Below are 15,348 nucleotides of genomic sequence, written 5' to 3'. Positions count from 1 at the left end.
CTATGGGAGACGGAGGAGAAACTGGAGGAGGCTTTGAGGGGTGGGGATGATACAGCAGAGAAGGTGGAATTGACACTCAAGCTACAGCAAAAATGTGTAGAATACTGGGACAGATAATGTAGCCTCAATTATAAAAAATATGTAGAGAGACAGCATGCGGGTGGTGATAAGCCGGGGAGACTTTTGGCGTGGTTATATAAGAGCGAAACTCCCAGAGTCACAATCAGGACAATAGAGAGAGAGGACGGTAGCGTAGCAGACACCCAAGAGGGAGTCAATCAAGCATTTATGGGCTATTATAGGGTATTATATGGAGATGACGGCGGAAGTAGTAGCGCTATGATGAGAGAAGCGTTGGAGGACATAGGATTGCCAAAGATAAGTGAGGAAGAGAGAGAGGAACTAGATGCACCAATTACCTTAGAAGAGCTAGGGGAGGTGGTGAGGCAGCTGCCTACTAGCAAGACCCCGGGGACCGATGGACTCCCAAGTGAGTTTTATAAAGTGTACATAGAAGAGGTCCTTCCCCCATTGCTAGAAATGCTAAACGAAGCATTTGAGACGGAATGCTTGCCTGAATCATTGAGAGAGGCCGTCATAATACCGCTCCCCAAGCCCAACAAGCCTGGGCACAGCTGTGGCTCCTACAGACCCTTGTCGATGCTGAATCAAGACAGCAAGATATTGACAGCTGAAGAAGGTCATTAGCAAACTAATACACCCAGATCAGACGGGCTATGTCCCAAACAGAAATATTACCAATAATCATCGACGGCTCCATAGAATTGTTGAGAGTGGTGGCGAAAATGATGAGGATATGGCGATTGTCTCTTTGTTTGGATGCAATAAAGGCCTTTGATTCAGTTAAATGGCCATGGATGCTTGCAGCCCTGGAGTGTTATGGGTTAGGGCCTGGACATGTAAGGTGGGCAAAGATATTGTATAGCGAACCACTGGCTAGGGTTAAGACAGGATCTGTGATATCCGGAAGATGGCAGCTCAGCAGGGGCACCAGGCAGGGATGTCCGTGGTCCCCAATGCTCTACATATTGGCCCTGGAACCTCTTGCAATATACTTGAGACAGCAATATGACATCATAGGCATTGAGGTAAAGGGGGAGAGACATCTGATTTCCCAGTATGCTGATGACATGTTGCTGTACTTGCGATACCCAGAAGAAAATCTCCAGTACATTTTGGAAGTGATGGAGAGATTTGCTGGGTTGTCCAGTGTAGCGGTGAACCCCCAGAAGTCCAGCATGTTCCCATTGGGGAGGTACATAGGGATCCCAGCGGAGCGATTGCCTGTATTGCAGGTACCATGGGCGGTCATTACATTTCGGTATCTGGGGATCAACATATACCATAATGTAGAAGAGGAGCATAGGTGCAACACTGAAGTAACTATTACAAAAATTGAGAAGTGCATGCAATTCTGGGCCAAGTTACCCTTAGCAATGATGGGCCGGGGAGCAATGCTAAAGATGGTGGTTCTGCCAAGGCTTTTGCACTATTTTGGGAATATACCGTACCTGATCCCTAAGAAGTTCTTCACCAAACGGAATAGCATGTGTAGGGATTTTTGTGGCATGGCACGCGAAATAGAGTGGCGTTATGGAAGCTACAGAATTTCCATGACAAGGGTGGGATAAAACTGCCCAATTATAAGGTGTATTATGTGGCAAGCCAATTGCAATACGTCGCCAAATGGCTTTCTGATGAGGAAACCTCGGAATCTAGGCTGTTTGGGCGAGATTGTGCTCCATTTTACTTGAAAGAAATGATGTGGGCACCCAGGGCGGAAATTATGGGGCTCCCTAAAATGCTGCTATTAGGGTGGAAGATATGGCGCAGGGCATGCCAGATGATGGAGAACCCGTCCCCATGCTCTCCGCAGGTGCCACTGGTTGTATTAACAGGGGCAGATGTGCAGCTAAGAATGACAATCAGGAGCAACTGGGAACCGATTGGGGTGGCAACAATGGGGGACATCTGGCGCGAGGGTTCTAGTATTACTTTCAAGGAGCTGCAAGAAGAAACTGGGTTGCACGAGGGCCCAGTACATTACATATTACAGAATGGTGCAGTGAATTAAGAGAATATGGCCTGAGACAGTGCTGGAGGAGGAACCAGATGCCACCATAGATACGATATATGACATAGCAGAAGGGGGTCATGATATTTCCAGAATATATGAAATGTTGATGTCTAAAGTGGGGAAGGAAGTCACGCAGTTGAGGATGGACTGGGAAATAGACGTTGGTGCCCCGATGGAGGATCGGATGTGGGAACGGGTGCAGGGGTATCATAAGAAGGTGTCTAGGAATGTGAGACTGAAACAGTTAAAACTATATGTTACGCATTGGGCATACATTACACCTTGGAGGATATCGAGGTTTGAGAATGCAGGACGGCAGGCATGCCCCAAATGTGATGAGGAGAATGTGGGCATGGTTCATATGTTCTGGTCATGCCCGGTGATTGAACGTTTCTGGAGTGCAGTAAAAGAGAAACTGGAGAAGAAAGGGGTTAAGATCGTAGTGGACACAGTGTGGGCCTGTTTGTTGGGGGGGTTCCCAAGATCACGGAAGCTCAAGCATGTGAGTAAATTGAAGGACCTGGCTTATGTGCTTGCAAAAAGGAGAATTGCCATGGGTTGGAAGACCTGCCATATGCCAAATGTGGAGGTGTGGTGGAGAGATTTACAAAAATGGGCCGAGGCAGAAACCATGGTGTGGCAAGAGGCTAGTAACGCTGGGGGGAGGAGGACACTGAGTCCCTGATGGCCTGGAAACTTTTGATATCCGAGCTGTTTGGGTCAATTGAAGACCTGGCAGACGCTATAGAAGGAGAGACCGTACCACAGGATGCAGAAACGGAAGGTTAAAAGAAATAGACTCGTAAAGGGGGGAGGGAAAGGAAAGCAGCGACTAGAAATTATAGATGTATAATGAAGTGGTTGAAGGTTGCACTGCTTGTTTGGTTTGTACTGTTTTGTTGTGTGAATAAGTTAATAAAAATAATTAAAAAAATAAAAGGTTAGTAGGTATGTTAGGGTCTAAGGATGGTTTTTTGAGGAATGGGATCACCTAAGCGTCCTTAATGTTGTCTGGGACAATACCTGTTTTAAAGGAGGAGTTGATGAAGGCCGTAGTGAATGGGGCTAGATCATGTGCAGAGTCCTTGATAATGGGAGCTGGGCAAGGGTCACCTTGGCAGTTGGATGGTTTAATTCTCAGGATGATATTTTCTACCTCAGTGACAGTGAGCGGTGAGAAGGCAAATGGTTTGGTTTTAGCAGTGTCTAGAGGGAGGGCCCTCTCAGGGGAGAGTGAGCGGTTGTTGAGCTTCAGACTGTCCTGCTTGTCTTTAATTTTAGATTGTAGCGTAGAGATTTTATTCAGTAAGGCTGCTTGAATGTTAGCACACCATTTACTGTCTTTAATGCAGGTGTCTGGGGGGAGGTAGGAGTTTCTAGCTCTTTTAGGATCCTGAAGAGTTCTCTTGTATTCGAATTAGCTTGCAGAATCCGGTTATTAAGAGACTCTTTTTTAGCAGAGATGATAGCATCTTTGTAGGTGAGTGAGGCAAGAAGGAAGCCATCTTTATGCTTGTCATAAGGGTGGCTTTTCCAACGATTTTCTGCACAGCGTTTAGCTTTCCGGAGCGCTCTTAATTGTGGGGTGAACCATGAGTTAAGATGTGCTTGTGGTTTGGCCTTCCTAAGTTTGATGGGTGTTATAGAGTCTATATCAGTAAGCATGGTTTGGTTGTAGGTGTCTGCTAGGGAGGTGGGATCAGAGCAAGTGTTTGTGGCTGCATTGAGGGATGGGAGTAACAGTGGGAGGAGTTTCTCCTTAGTTATGTCCTTTTTACTTCTAGTGGGAAGGGCTGGGGCTATCGAGGTCGGGGCTCGCGGGGTTGCTTCGATGTTTAAAGTTATGATGTGATGGTCAGACCATAAGCAAGGGTTGTTGTCGAGAACATTGATATTGCAGTTAGAGCCGGCTAACCAGTCAAGGGTCCTGCCTTTGATATGGGTAGGATCTTGGATATACAAGGTGAGGCCGAGGTCAGTTAGAGCATTCTCCAGACCTAGTGCCACGGAACTTTTGGGTCACTAAGGTCGCCTAGGATGATTGTGAGTTAGTTTTAGTTTTGTCAAGGAGGAGATTGGATATTTCACCGACAAAGGTCAGTGCCGGACCTGGGGGCCTATAAATAAGATGGAGGGTGGCTGTTTGGTTAGACGTTAGTGATAGTTTCACTGACAGTGACTCAGCAGATTCGAGTTTGGAGTCGGGTACCACTCTTAGATCAAGAGAGTTTTTATGGATGAAGGCCACGCCACCGCCTCTGGATTGGGCAGTGGTGCGGTCACATCGTGTGATGCCGAAGTCAGGCGGTAAAGCCAAGGATAGTGAGGGGCCAGATGCGGCATGTAGCCAAGTTTCGGATATAGCGATGAAGTCAAGGTCAGAGGTGGTGATGAGGTCAGCAATGTCTAGCGCGTGTACTGGGAGAGATCTAGCGTTGATAAGTGCGCCCTTGAACACAGAGAGTTTAGCCCCAGTGGTAGTGGATTTGCATGTAGCAGTAGATGAGGGTGAGCCTGGTAGTGTGTGTGAGGTTTGCTTGGTGATGTTGTTGCGGGAGTGTCGTAGGCGGAGCCTAGTGCCTAGTCTCTTGTTTCTAAGAAAGAGAGGGCAGGGTTGGTAAGGTGTGGGTTTCCTGGCGAAGTGTTCCAGCCACAAAGCTGGGTTATTAAGGTATTGGTTAGTATGGTTACTGGAGTAATGTGAACCTACGGTGGTTGCTGCAAGGCTCATTATAGAAGTCACAGTCATAGTGGACAGTGCTTGGTGGTGTAAGTTCAGACGGGCCAGACTATTAGGTAGCTGAGCAGGTTTGGCCCAGAGGGGGAGGGTTGTTGCAGTGGGTAACTGAGTGACTGGGGCCGCACATAGGGCTAGAGTATAGTATAGTAGAAGAAGCACACTGACGTGCATGTTGGTAGTACTAGATGCCTGGGTAAGATACCTTCGAAATTGTTCACACTGGGTCAAAATTGGGTCTCATTAAATGGGACTGTGGTAGCAGTGACCAAAGCAGCACAATGAAAACAAATGCCTAAAGTTGACTAAATAGCATTAGCCATATAGTGACCAAAATGACATGATGAAAGCAAGTGTCTAGCATAGTTTAAATATCAACAAACAACATAATGACCTGAGCGGGTCAAAGTGTACAAATGCATAGCAAAAACCGTGGAATCAGTTGCACAGTGAGCTTGGGGCACATTAGGTACATGTGTCATACAATGACCAGTGATATTAATAGGTAATGGCAGCGGAGGCGCAGAGATGGGTCAATGCACTATGCAGGTCCATGAAAGGAGCAGCTACACAATGTGCAAGAGGCACGGTCGCAGACATATGCAAGTAGTGTGTTCGTGGACCTTTTTAACAGAAGTACATAAAAATATTAGAAGAGCGTTTGGAGGCAGTCCATTAGGAGCTGAAGGCAGTTATTGGGCAGAGCATACAATACTGAAGAGTCTACACAGGGGTAGAAGGCGGTAGGTATGGAGCACAATATTTTGGAGGCGGGCAGCGGGAGCACAGACAGAGGCTAGGAGGTACTTTATATAACAACAGCACGGTCCATCTAAATGTGAAAGTCAAGATAAGGGCTAAAAACGCTCTATGCAGAGAGGTAGGATCTTTTGCAACTCTAAAGGGTTAAGGTATGAATCGCATGCAGGCAAATCAAGGCAATAACATTTGTGCAGATAGGTACAATGAGGGCTAATGAGTAAGATTGCGCTTGTGTGTGTTCTGACAGTATGTCATGAGAGGCGTATGAGCGACGTGATACAGTACAATGCGTGGTTTCTTGGAATGATGTATAAGAGTTCATTACAGTTCATCCCAAGTGAGACATGCGGCAAGATGCGGGCAATCATGGGTATAGCAGTACGTATCAACAGGTGCCTGTTGACATACTTGTACAACACGCGGTACAGAGTAGATGATGTTGTCGACCGTATATTAAACGGCTGGGACAGGGTTAGTGCAAGTAGTTTCAGTAATGAGGCAGTATAGTACCGAGGAGTACTTACAAGAAGGACAGGCAGCTCAGCTCCTTGCTGACAGCCGCAGACAGGCCCTTAAAAACGCAGCCCTTGGTTGATGCGGCCGGCTTCCACCTCCGGTTTGGAGGGTGTTAGTAAATAATGTAGACAAGCCAATCAGCAGCTCGATTCGTAGGCACGCCGATTCCAGATGAATCAGGCGAATATGCCGGCCATTTCGGAATGGTCGGGATGCAGGCGTGTAGATAGAGGTGAAACGCTTGCAGAGCGTGATTTCAGGATGTAGGCGCGGGTAAGCTTGGAAGAAGGCAGTGCTTGCAGATGGCTGCAGGTGGGCAAAGCGTGGCCCTTCGATCCTAGTTATGCCAGACACAGCCCAAATGCAGGGCGTGAGTCCAGCGGCGATGGGGCTCCTGCCCTAGCAGTGTGGATGACGAAATGGTGGCCTCAGTCACAGACAGGCCCTCAAAAACGCGGCCCTTGGATGATGCAGCTGGCTTCCACCTCCGGTTTGGAGGGTGTTAGTAAATAATGTAGACGAGCCAATCAGCAGCTTGATTCGTAGGCACGCCGATTCCAGATGAATCAGGCGAATATGCCGGCCATTTTGGAATGGTCGGGATGCGGGTGTGTAGATAGAGGTGAAACGCTTGCAGAGCGTGATTTCAGGATGTAGGCGCGGGTAAGCTCGGAAGAAGGAAGTGCTTGCAGGAGGCTGCAGGTGGGCAAAGCGTGACCCGTCGATCCTAGTTATGCCAGACACAGCCCAAATGCAGGGCGTGAGTCCTGCGGCGATGGGGCTCCTGCCCTAGCAGTGTGGACGACGAAATGGTGGCCTCAGCCGCAGAGAGGCCCTTAAAAATGCGGCCCTTGGATGATGCGCCCGACTACCGCCTCCGGTTTGGAGGGTGTTAGTAAATAATGTAGACAAGACAAGCCAATCAGCAGCTCGATTCGTAGGCACGCCGATTCCAGATGAATCAGGCGAATATGCCAGCCATTTTGGAATGGTCGGGATGCGGGCGTGTAGATAGAGGTGAAACGCTTGCAGAGCATGATTTCAGGATGTAGGCGCGGGTAATCTCGGAAGAAGGCAGTGCTTGCAGATGGCTGCAGGTGGGAAAAGCATGGCCCTCCGATCCTAGTTGTGCCAGACACAGCCCAAATGCAGGGCGTGAGTCCAGAGGCGATGGGGCTCCTGCCCTAGCAGTGTGGACGACGTGTGGTCATTTCTAACTCTAAGGCAAATAATCTATCAGTTAAACCAAGAAAAACTAAATGCAAGGTCTTCGTTAAAGGGCGGGCTTACAAAGCTGACCAGTATATATTTCGAGATATTGAATTTGAAATGGCAAACATGTACCCCTATTTGGGAGTGATTATTGCAGATAAGCAACCTGACTTAAAAGATCAAGATTTTAGATGCAGAAAATTCTTGAATAAGGCCTGGATATTCCTCCTTTGTGAAAAGTACAGTGAACAAAAAGCGATGGCTGGGGACTCTCAAAGCGGGTTAAAAACACTGAACAGGTTATCATGCCATGTTCTTTCTAGAGAGTGGCACCTGCTACCTTTTTTGCATTAAGGCATGCAAAATAAGACTTTTTGGGCCTCATCGTGAGTTGGGCGGTATCCCAGCTGTAAAACGTCTGGGGTACCGCCCAATGCAAACAGTGTTACCGCAACTTGGTCCGTTAGTGCAACTTGGTCCGGTGCGATTAACGCCAGATCCCAAGTTGCAGTCAGGCGGTAAATCCCGATTTATGCATAGGACTCTATGGGGTGTTTTCAGTGAATTTGCACCACAGTAATTGTGCAGGAAATGGGCAGGAGTTTACAGGAGGAGCCAAGTGCCTCTACCGGAAGTCCCGCCCTCATTTTGCCTATATGTTGGCAACCAGAAATTGCGACATGCGCGAAACCAATAATGGTACCTATACCGAGAAAAGTCCTTGAAACAAGGTATCCATTGGGAAAACCCTACATCAGTGTATCCGTGAAGGAATGATAGTCTTCTGAAGGAAATTCTGGAAGAAGTGTGAAGATGAGTGAAAGACAAGACTGGTGACGTCACATGAAGCAGAGATGACGCACCCAGAAGAGGTGCCAATGAAGAAGGTGGATAGACCTTATAGAATCTGATGACGAAGTAAAGAATTGAGTAACATTTCACAAGCAAAATGAAGGTTGCACGTGCGGAAGAGCACTGAAGAAAATGCAATGCCGTTTTATATTGCACAGATGCAGTAATGCAAGTAAATTAAGTAATCATAAGGCTGGCTATACGTAGTGAATAGACTGCAGGAGATGCCGCCAATATATATATATATATATGTGTATAGAATCTGGATGTTCCACAACGCATTTTAGCAAAACTTGGACCCCGTGAATAGAAGGGCTGAAAGTGTGGTGCAGTAGAATAAAACAGCTGACGGCGAAGGTAGATTCAAGAAGGCTTGTCTGGCCCAGTGCCAAGGGTTGAAGCAGCCAAAAAACTGGTCATCTACTTGAGAAGATACAATGAACGTGAGAAGCGAGCCGAGGTCCTGTTTGAGGTGTACTGGAAAAACAATAGAAGTACCAGGTCTTATTCATTTAATAGTATTAAATACAATGAAGGCGCTCAAAGCATGTCTCCTGTCACATGGTCAGATGAAAATAGAATTTGGGCAAGCTTCGCCAAGACCAGAAGGCTTAATAGCGTCCTCCTGTGGCGTGATTACTCGCCTTTCTCCCGTCATATGGACAGCCTTTCAGACTTGCCAGGTCTTACAGCCAGTCTCCCATACCTCCCACCTCTGAATGGGGGATGGAAGGCTACTGGGTCTCTGTTGCCACTTCCCCGTCCAGGCATTAGAGGCTTACACACAGGCTCTCGGAAGAGTGTGTTCATACGACACATCAATGTAATCTCACCGCTTTACAACTTGGATTAAAGGACAATTATACATTTCTATGGGGAGATGCAAATATGATTCAATGTTCTCCTAGCTAACTTATGGCAAACTCAGTCACTTAAGAACGTCTCTTTTTGCAAATACATTTGTAACTTTTGCAAAAGGTTCTTTAAGTGACTCGTGTGTGTTCCTGATTCTGCAGTAATGTGACTTTGGGATGTATACTGGTGAGCAGTACTATGGTACTGTGCCTTGATGCCGACCGAAGGTTTTGTGACACACACAGAACTACAACAGACATTCTTCATATGGTGCAGTTGACTTTTGTCATTTGTTTGAAAATACTCATTCTTAAGTGGAATTAAGTGCTGTTGCCTTTTTCACCAGTTTACTCAGCATGTCCCTTTTCACATTCATCTGGTCAGAATTTGTGGATCTTTAAAATGCCATGGATCTGGCATACTTCTGCTATGGCCTAAAATTGATACTGACATTTTCTGCGCACTGTCATCGGCATTCTTCCCGGAGAAGGTATTGGACACATTAAAGAATTTGAGACAGCGTCACATGGATATCCTTGTAACCAATGTTTAGTCCATCCTGGTGGTTCGCAATTCATGCTGTAGGGACAGGATGGATTTCTAGTGTACTTTTAACTAGACTTTGATTGGAATCTAGATTGTAAGATGATTTTAAGTTATAAGTTTTGCTGTATTATACCTTGTTTTACTATTTTATTAGGTCACTGTTTTCGTACATCTTTTCTTTTTCTTGCTTTTTATTTTAGTGGGGGCTGGTAATCCTTTTTTACCTGTTGCTTTGATGTTTGCGATGCTGTTAATTGGGATTAAGGTTTTGTGTTGCTGTTAGGTTCCTTGGTGTCTATTTGGCTCTATTGCCTTTGGTGTTTTCGGGTTGGGATATCTATATGTGATTGGGAGGGGTATCGGGCGTGGCTTGGGGTTTGTTAGTTCTTGTTGACGTTGGATTCACACTTCTGTAGGTGGGGGTGGGGGTGGGTTTTTGATTATTATAAGTACAGATTTGTTTGGTTTTTTGTTGTCTTCTCTTTTTCCTTGCAATGCCGTCTGAGAGGAGTGACCAATTGTCTGTTTCCTCGTGGAATATCAATGGTCTAAATAATCCGCTCAAAAGGCAAATGATTTTTAATTGTTTGAAAGATATGCACAGTGATGTGTATTTTCTCCAAGAGACCCATTTACTGTTAGAGGATGCCAATATGCTGCGCAAAGGTTGGATTTGGGAATTTTTTGTCTCGTGCTATTCTTCCAGGAGTAGGGGGGTTGCTATTTTGATTCGGAAGAATTCCCTGATTAAGGTCTTGAAATCTCGCACTGATAAAGAGGGTAGGGTCATCGCGCTCTTGGTGGAAGTTCAGGGAGTTCAGAATGTTTTTTGCAATGTTTATGCCCCTTCAGTGGATGACGGCACATTTTTTGGAACAGTTGCTCAAATGTTACAGGATTTGGCATGTCAGAATGTTATTCTGGGAGGTGACTTTAATTTGGTTATTGATAATGTCAAAGATCGCAGTGGACCTAATACTGCTTTCAGGAGAGATCTGACTTTTTGTTCCTTTAACTCACTTATTTCTGAATTTGCATTAGAAGACTGTTGGAGATTGCTTCATGATGATTTGAGAGAATATACGTTTTATTCTAGCTCTCATGGTTCACATTCTCGTATAGATATGTTTTTCACTGCTGGTTCAGCAACCCTGAATTTGAAAAGCTGTGAGATTGGTTGTATTGCTGTCACTGACCATGCACCTGTGTTTATGAATGTAGATTTACAGTTTAGTACTCCTAGATCATTTTGTTGGAGAATGAACACCTCAATTCTTCAAGATGAAAGGATTGTGGAAAAAATCAGATCTGAGGCTGATCATTTTGTTGTGGAAAACAGGACAGATGGTATTGCTGTTGGGACAGTATGGGAGGCATTTAAATGTACAATGCGGGGCTTAATTTCTGGGTTTGTCCAGCAGCAGGAGGAAATGTATGGTGAACAAAAGTATGGATTTAGAACAAAGTATTAAGAACTTTCAAAGGAGTTGATAAATGACTCTGTGAACATGGAGAAAAAGAGAAGATTGAGGGAGCTACAGAGAGCTACAGAGAGAATTGAATTAGACTTTGAAAATAAGGTCTGAGAAGGATTTGTTCAGAAAGATCTATCACTTCTATCAAAAATGAGAATGGTCAGGTGACTTGTGATCCGAAACTGATTAATGAGACTTTTAAGGAATATTATACGGAGCTCTATCAAAGTGAGTTGGGTGTCAATGGATTGGATGATTCCTTTTTTAATGGACTAGAGATACCTAGAGTGAATGATTTGGAGAAAGCTATGCTGGGTGAGGCTTTGACTGTGGATGAAATGAAAACTGCGATTGGGAAGTTGAACTCGGGCAAGTCTCTGGGTCCGGATGGTCTGCCTGCTGAATTTTATAAAATCTTACCTGATTCGGTGGTAGAACTTATGCGGGATATGTTCATGGAATCCAGGGTGGGAGGTTTGCTTCCTGCTTCTACTAGTCATGCCATTATATCGGTATTTCTAAAAAAGGATAAGGATGGCTGCTTGACTTCAAACTACCGTCCGATCAGTTTGATTAATACTGATAATAAGATTCTTGCGAAATTATTGGCCCTTCGTTTGCAGAATCTTCTTGTGAAGTTAGTGCACACCGATCAGTCAGGCTTTGTTCATGGTCGGAGAACATCTAGCAATATTAGGAACCTATTGTTGTTGATGACACATGCACAGGATATGGAAGATGATGTTGCAGTGCTTTCCTTAGACGCGGAGAAAGCGTTTGATCGGGTTGATTGGAACTATCTTCTTTCGGTATTGCGTGCTATGAATTTAGGTGAGGAATTTATTTCATGGATTGCCTTACTTTATGCTTGTCTGACTGCTGCCGTCAGAACTAATGGGCAGTTATCAGACTCTTTTGTACTGCAGAGGGGTACAAGGCAGGGATGCCCTTTATCCCCCATGATATTTGTTTTGGCCATGGAACCACTGGCGATTGCATTGAGGTGTGATGTAGGGATACAGGGTCTGAGTTTTCATGGGGCCAATCAAAAGCTGTGGTATTATGGGGATGATCTGTTATTGTTGTTACGGAATTTAACGGTGTCCCTCCCGGCCTTGTTGGATGTTCTGGACAGATTTCATGCGGTGGCTGGATTTAAAGTCAACTGGACTAAGTCTGAGGTTTTACCTGTTTCTGGATGTTGTGATAGGAACTTGGTTTCTGGATTTGGGTTTCGGTGGTTTGACAGAAAATTAAAATATCTGGGTATATGGCTGACCCCACTGGTGGATGAGATGGTTGTGGTAAACATGGCTGAGATTTGTAGAGAATTGAAAATGAGTATTTTGAGGTGGTCTTTACTTCACTTGTCCCTATGGGGCAAAGTGAATGCTATAAAAATGAATGCAGCCCCGAAAATTAACTATGTACTAGGTATGCTTCCGATGAAAATTGGCAATCATTTTTGGAAGAAAATTGATGGTTTGTTGCAGTCGTTTTTATGGGATGACAAGCCGCCGCGGTTAAAGTTATGGAAACTTCAGCTGCCAGTGGAAAAGGGAGGTTTGGGGGTGCCGAATTTCAGGGCATATCATCTAGCTTTTTCAAGTCATTTCATTGTGCCCTTTCTGATGGAACAGCCTGATAATTGGGTAATTGCAGAGGCAAGTTTGTTGGGCCCACTCCCCCCAAGGGCGATTCTCACGGCAGTCTTTCTGAGAGATACGTGGAGACAGGTTCATGAATTATTGGGATCGGTCGCTTCTAAGACTATTCATGCTTCCATTTGGTTGAACCCGCAGATTTCTGTTGGAGGTAAATCTTTATTCTGGTGTAACGCTCACCTGATTCCCACGGAGGCGCGGGTCTTGGCAGGAAGGTGTCTGTAACACGAAACGTGATGTGCAGGATTCGGTTGGCTTCTGGGGTCGACCCTCTCCGCACTGAGTGTCAAACTCGAAGGGTGAGGTTTCTGCAGGTGAAACAATATGGGGATTAAAGGTCTGGGTTGCTGAATGTCCCTATCTCTCTCCTCCCAGCTTGACCGTTGAACCCCCCTCCCAGGTCAACGTGCTCACCTTAGATAGGTGAATGCTGGGCTCTCCATCTGCGTCTAGTGCAGGGTGCCGTTGCCAGTTCCTTCACTGGTGAAACGTGGGCCTCTTGACTTCAGAGGATGGGTACCGTCGTTGACTGCACGACCGGTAAGTTTCTGGACACCTTTAGTCTTTATAGTCTTTTATGCATGGCACTGAAGCGCCTGGAGTTGCGTAAGTATGGCAGCGCTCTTACTGTCTCTTTCTTTGTCTTTGCAGGAGACGATGCAGAATGAAGAAATCCGGAATTCGCCACGTGCCGGTAAGTGTGACACTGCTGTTGTCTTTGCAGGAGAAGATGCGGCGTGAAGAATCCGGAATGCACTGCGTGCCAGTAAGTAGAATAATGCTGTTTATCTTTGCAGGTGCAGATGCAGCGTGAAGAATCTGGAGTGCACAGCGTGCCAGTAAGTATAATAATACTGTTTATCTTTGCAGGTGCAGATGCAGCGTGAAGAATCCGGAGTGCACCGCGTGCCAGCAAGTATAATAATACTGTTTATCTTTGCCGGCGGAGGTGCAGCGTTAGACACGGCCGCTGCCGATGGCTCAGGTAAGCAAGCACTGCATGTGAAAGTTCGTTCTGCTAACCTGTTGTTTCTGGTCTTTTGCAGGTGCTGATGTTGCTCAGGTACAGGAATGGTAAGTATAATTCTTGCAGGTTCAGGATCCCAAGAAGAAATGCTGGAACAGACTCGGTGAGCGTTCTGCTGCAGATGCAGAATAACGCGAAGCACGTTTCATCAATCGGGTGTGGTGTAAATAGCCTTGGAGTGATGAGGCGTCTCCTTCCACGGCCCCGCCTAAGTAAGAAAAGAGTTCCTGCTTCCAGAAGAGTTCCAGTGCTGTATCCAGGGAGTGGAGCTGCCCCACCCAGGTAAGAAAGTAGTCCCAGTTCACCGAGGACTTCTAAGAGTCTGGCAAGTAAGCAGCATGGTCTGCCGCAGGTAGGTCCACCCAAGCACCTTCACACCAATGATGAGCCCGGCGCTTCCAGTGCCGGGACCGATGCTTCTGATGAGCCTGGTGCCACCGGCGCCAGGACAAGGTCCAAAAGGTCCCTGTGGGGACCGGCTGGTGCCTAGGATCAGGGTTAGGGGCCTGCTTCCAAGGACGTTGGGCTGGTCCTGGCTCCTTGGAAGCAGTGATCATGACAGTATCCCCCCTCAAGGCCCCTCCTAAGTGTGTCTTCTCCGGGGGCTTTGGCTTGTCGGGGTGATTCAGATGGAATCTCTTGACCAGACGAGGTGCGTGGACGTGTTCTGAGGGTTCCCACGACCTTTCTTGGGGACCGTATCCTTTCCAATCAACCAGATAGTATAATTTAGACCTGGAAATCTTGGAGTGTAGGATGTTCTTCACTTCAAATTCGAGTTCTCCGTCTACCAAAACGGGCTCTGGGAGTTCAGTCAATCGGGTTTCTGGTTGTACTGGTTTTAATAAGGAGACATGGAATACTGGATGTATTTTCATATGCGTAGGTAATTCCAATTTGGCAGCCACCGGATTGATTATGGCAGATATGAGGTAGGGCCCAAGGTATCTCGGAATGAAAGTGCGGGGTCCTTTTAAAGGCAGGTGCTTCGTGAATAACCAGACTTGATCTCCTACAGCGTAGTGAGGGGCCTCTTTACGGTGCCGATCGGCTGCCTTTTTGAATTGAGCTTTAGCTCTTTGCAGATGGGCAGTGGCTTCCTTAAAAGCACAGGTAATCTCCGAATGCAAGTGATCCACAGCAGGTGCTTCAGTTTCTTGGGGAGGATCCAGGTTGGAGGTTCTAGGATGGTGTCCATATAATAGGAAAAAAGGAGTCTTCCCGGTTCCAGAATGAGTCGAATTGTTGTACGCGTATTCCGCGATCCAAAGAATGTCCTTCCAGGGGTTTTCTGTTTGTTGGAGCATGCAGCGTAGATATTGTTCTAGTGTCTGGTTTGTCCTTTCGGTTTGTCCGTCCGTTTAGGGATGGTGGCTGGTTGAAAGTCTTACATCGACTTGGGCTAGACGACAGCAACTGCGCCAGAAGTGGGAGATGAATTGACTTCCCCTATCGGAGACTAAAACCGAAGGAAAACCGTGTAAGCGAACGATGTTCGCCAAGAATTCCCGGGCCAATACTGAGGCTGAAGGCAGACCCTTCAAGGGTATGAAGTGCGCCATTTTCGAGAATAGATCCACGACTACTAAGATGGTAGTATATCC

Source organism: Ambystoma mexicanum, chromosome 7p (assembly GCF_040938575.1).
Source record: "Ambystoma mexicanum isolate Mex_15411 chromosome 7p, UKY_AmexF1_1, whole genome shotgun sequence".
Lineage (NCBI taxonomy): Eukaryota > Metazoa > Chordata > Amphibia > Caudata > Ambystomatidae > Ambystoma > Ambystoma mexicanum.
The sequence above is the reverse complement of the archived record's forward strand: the minus strand, read 5'-3'. Positions refer to the sequence as shown.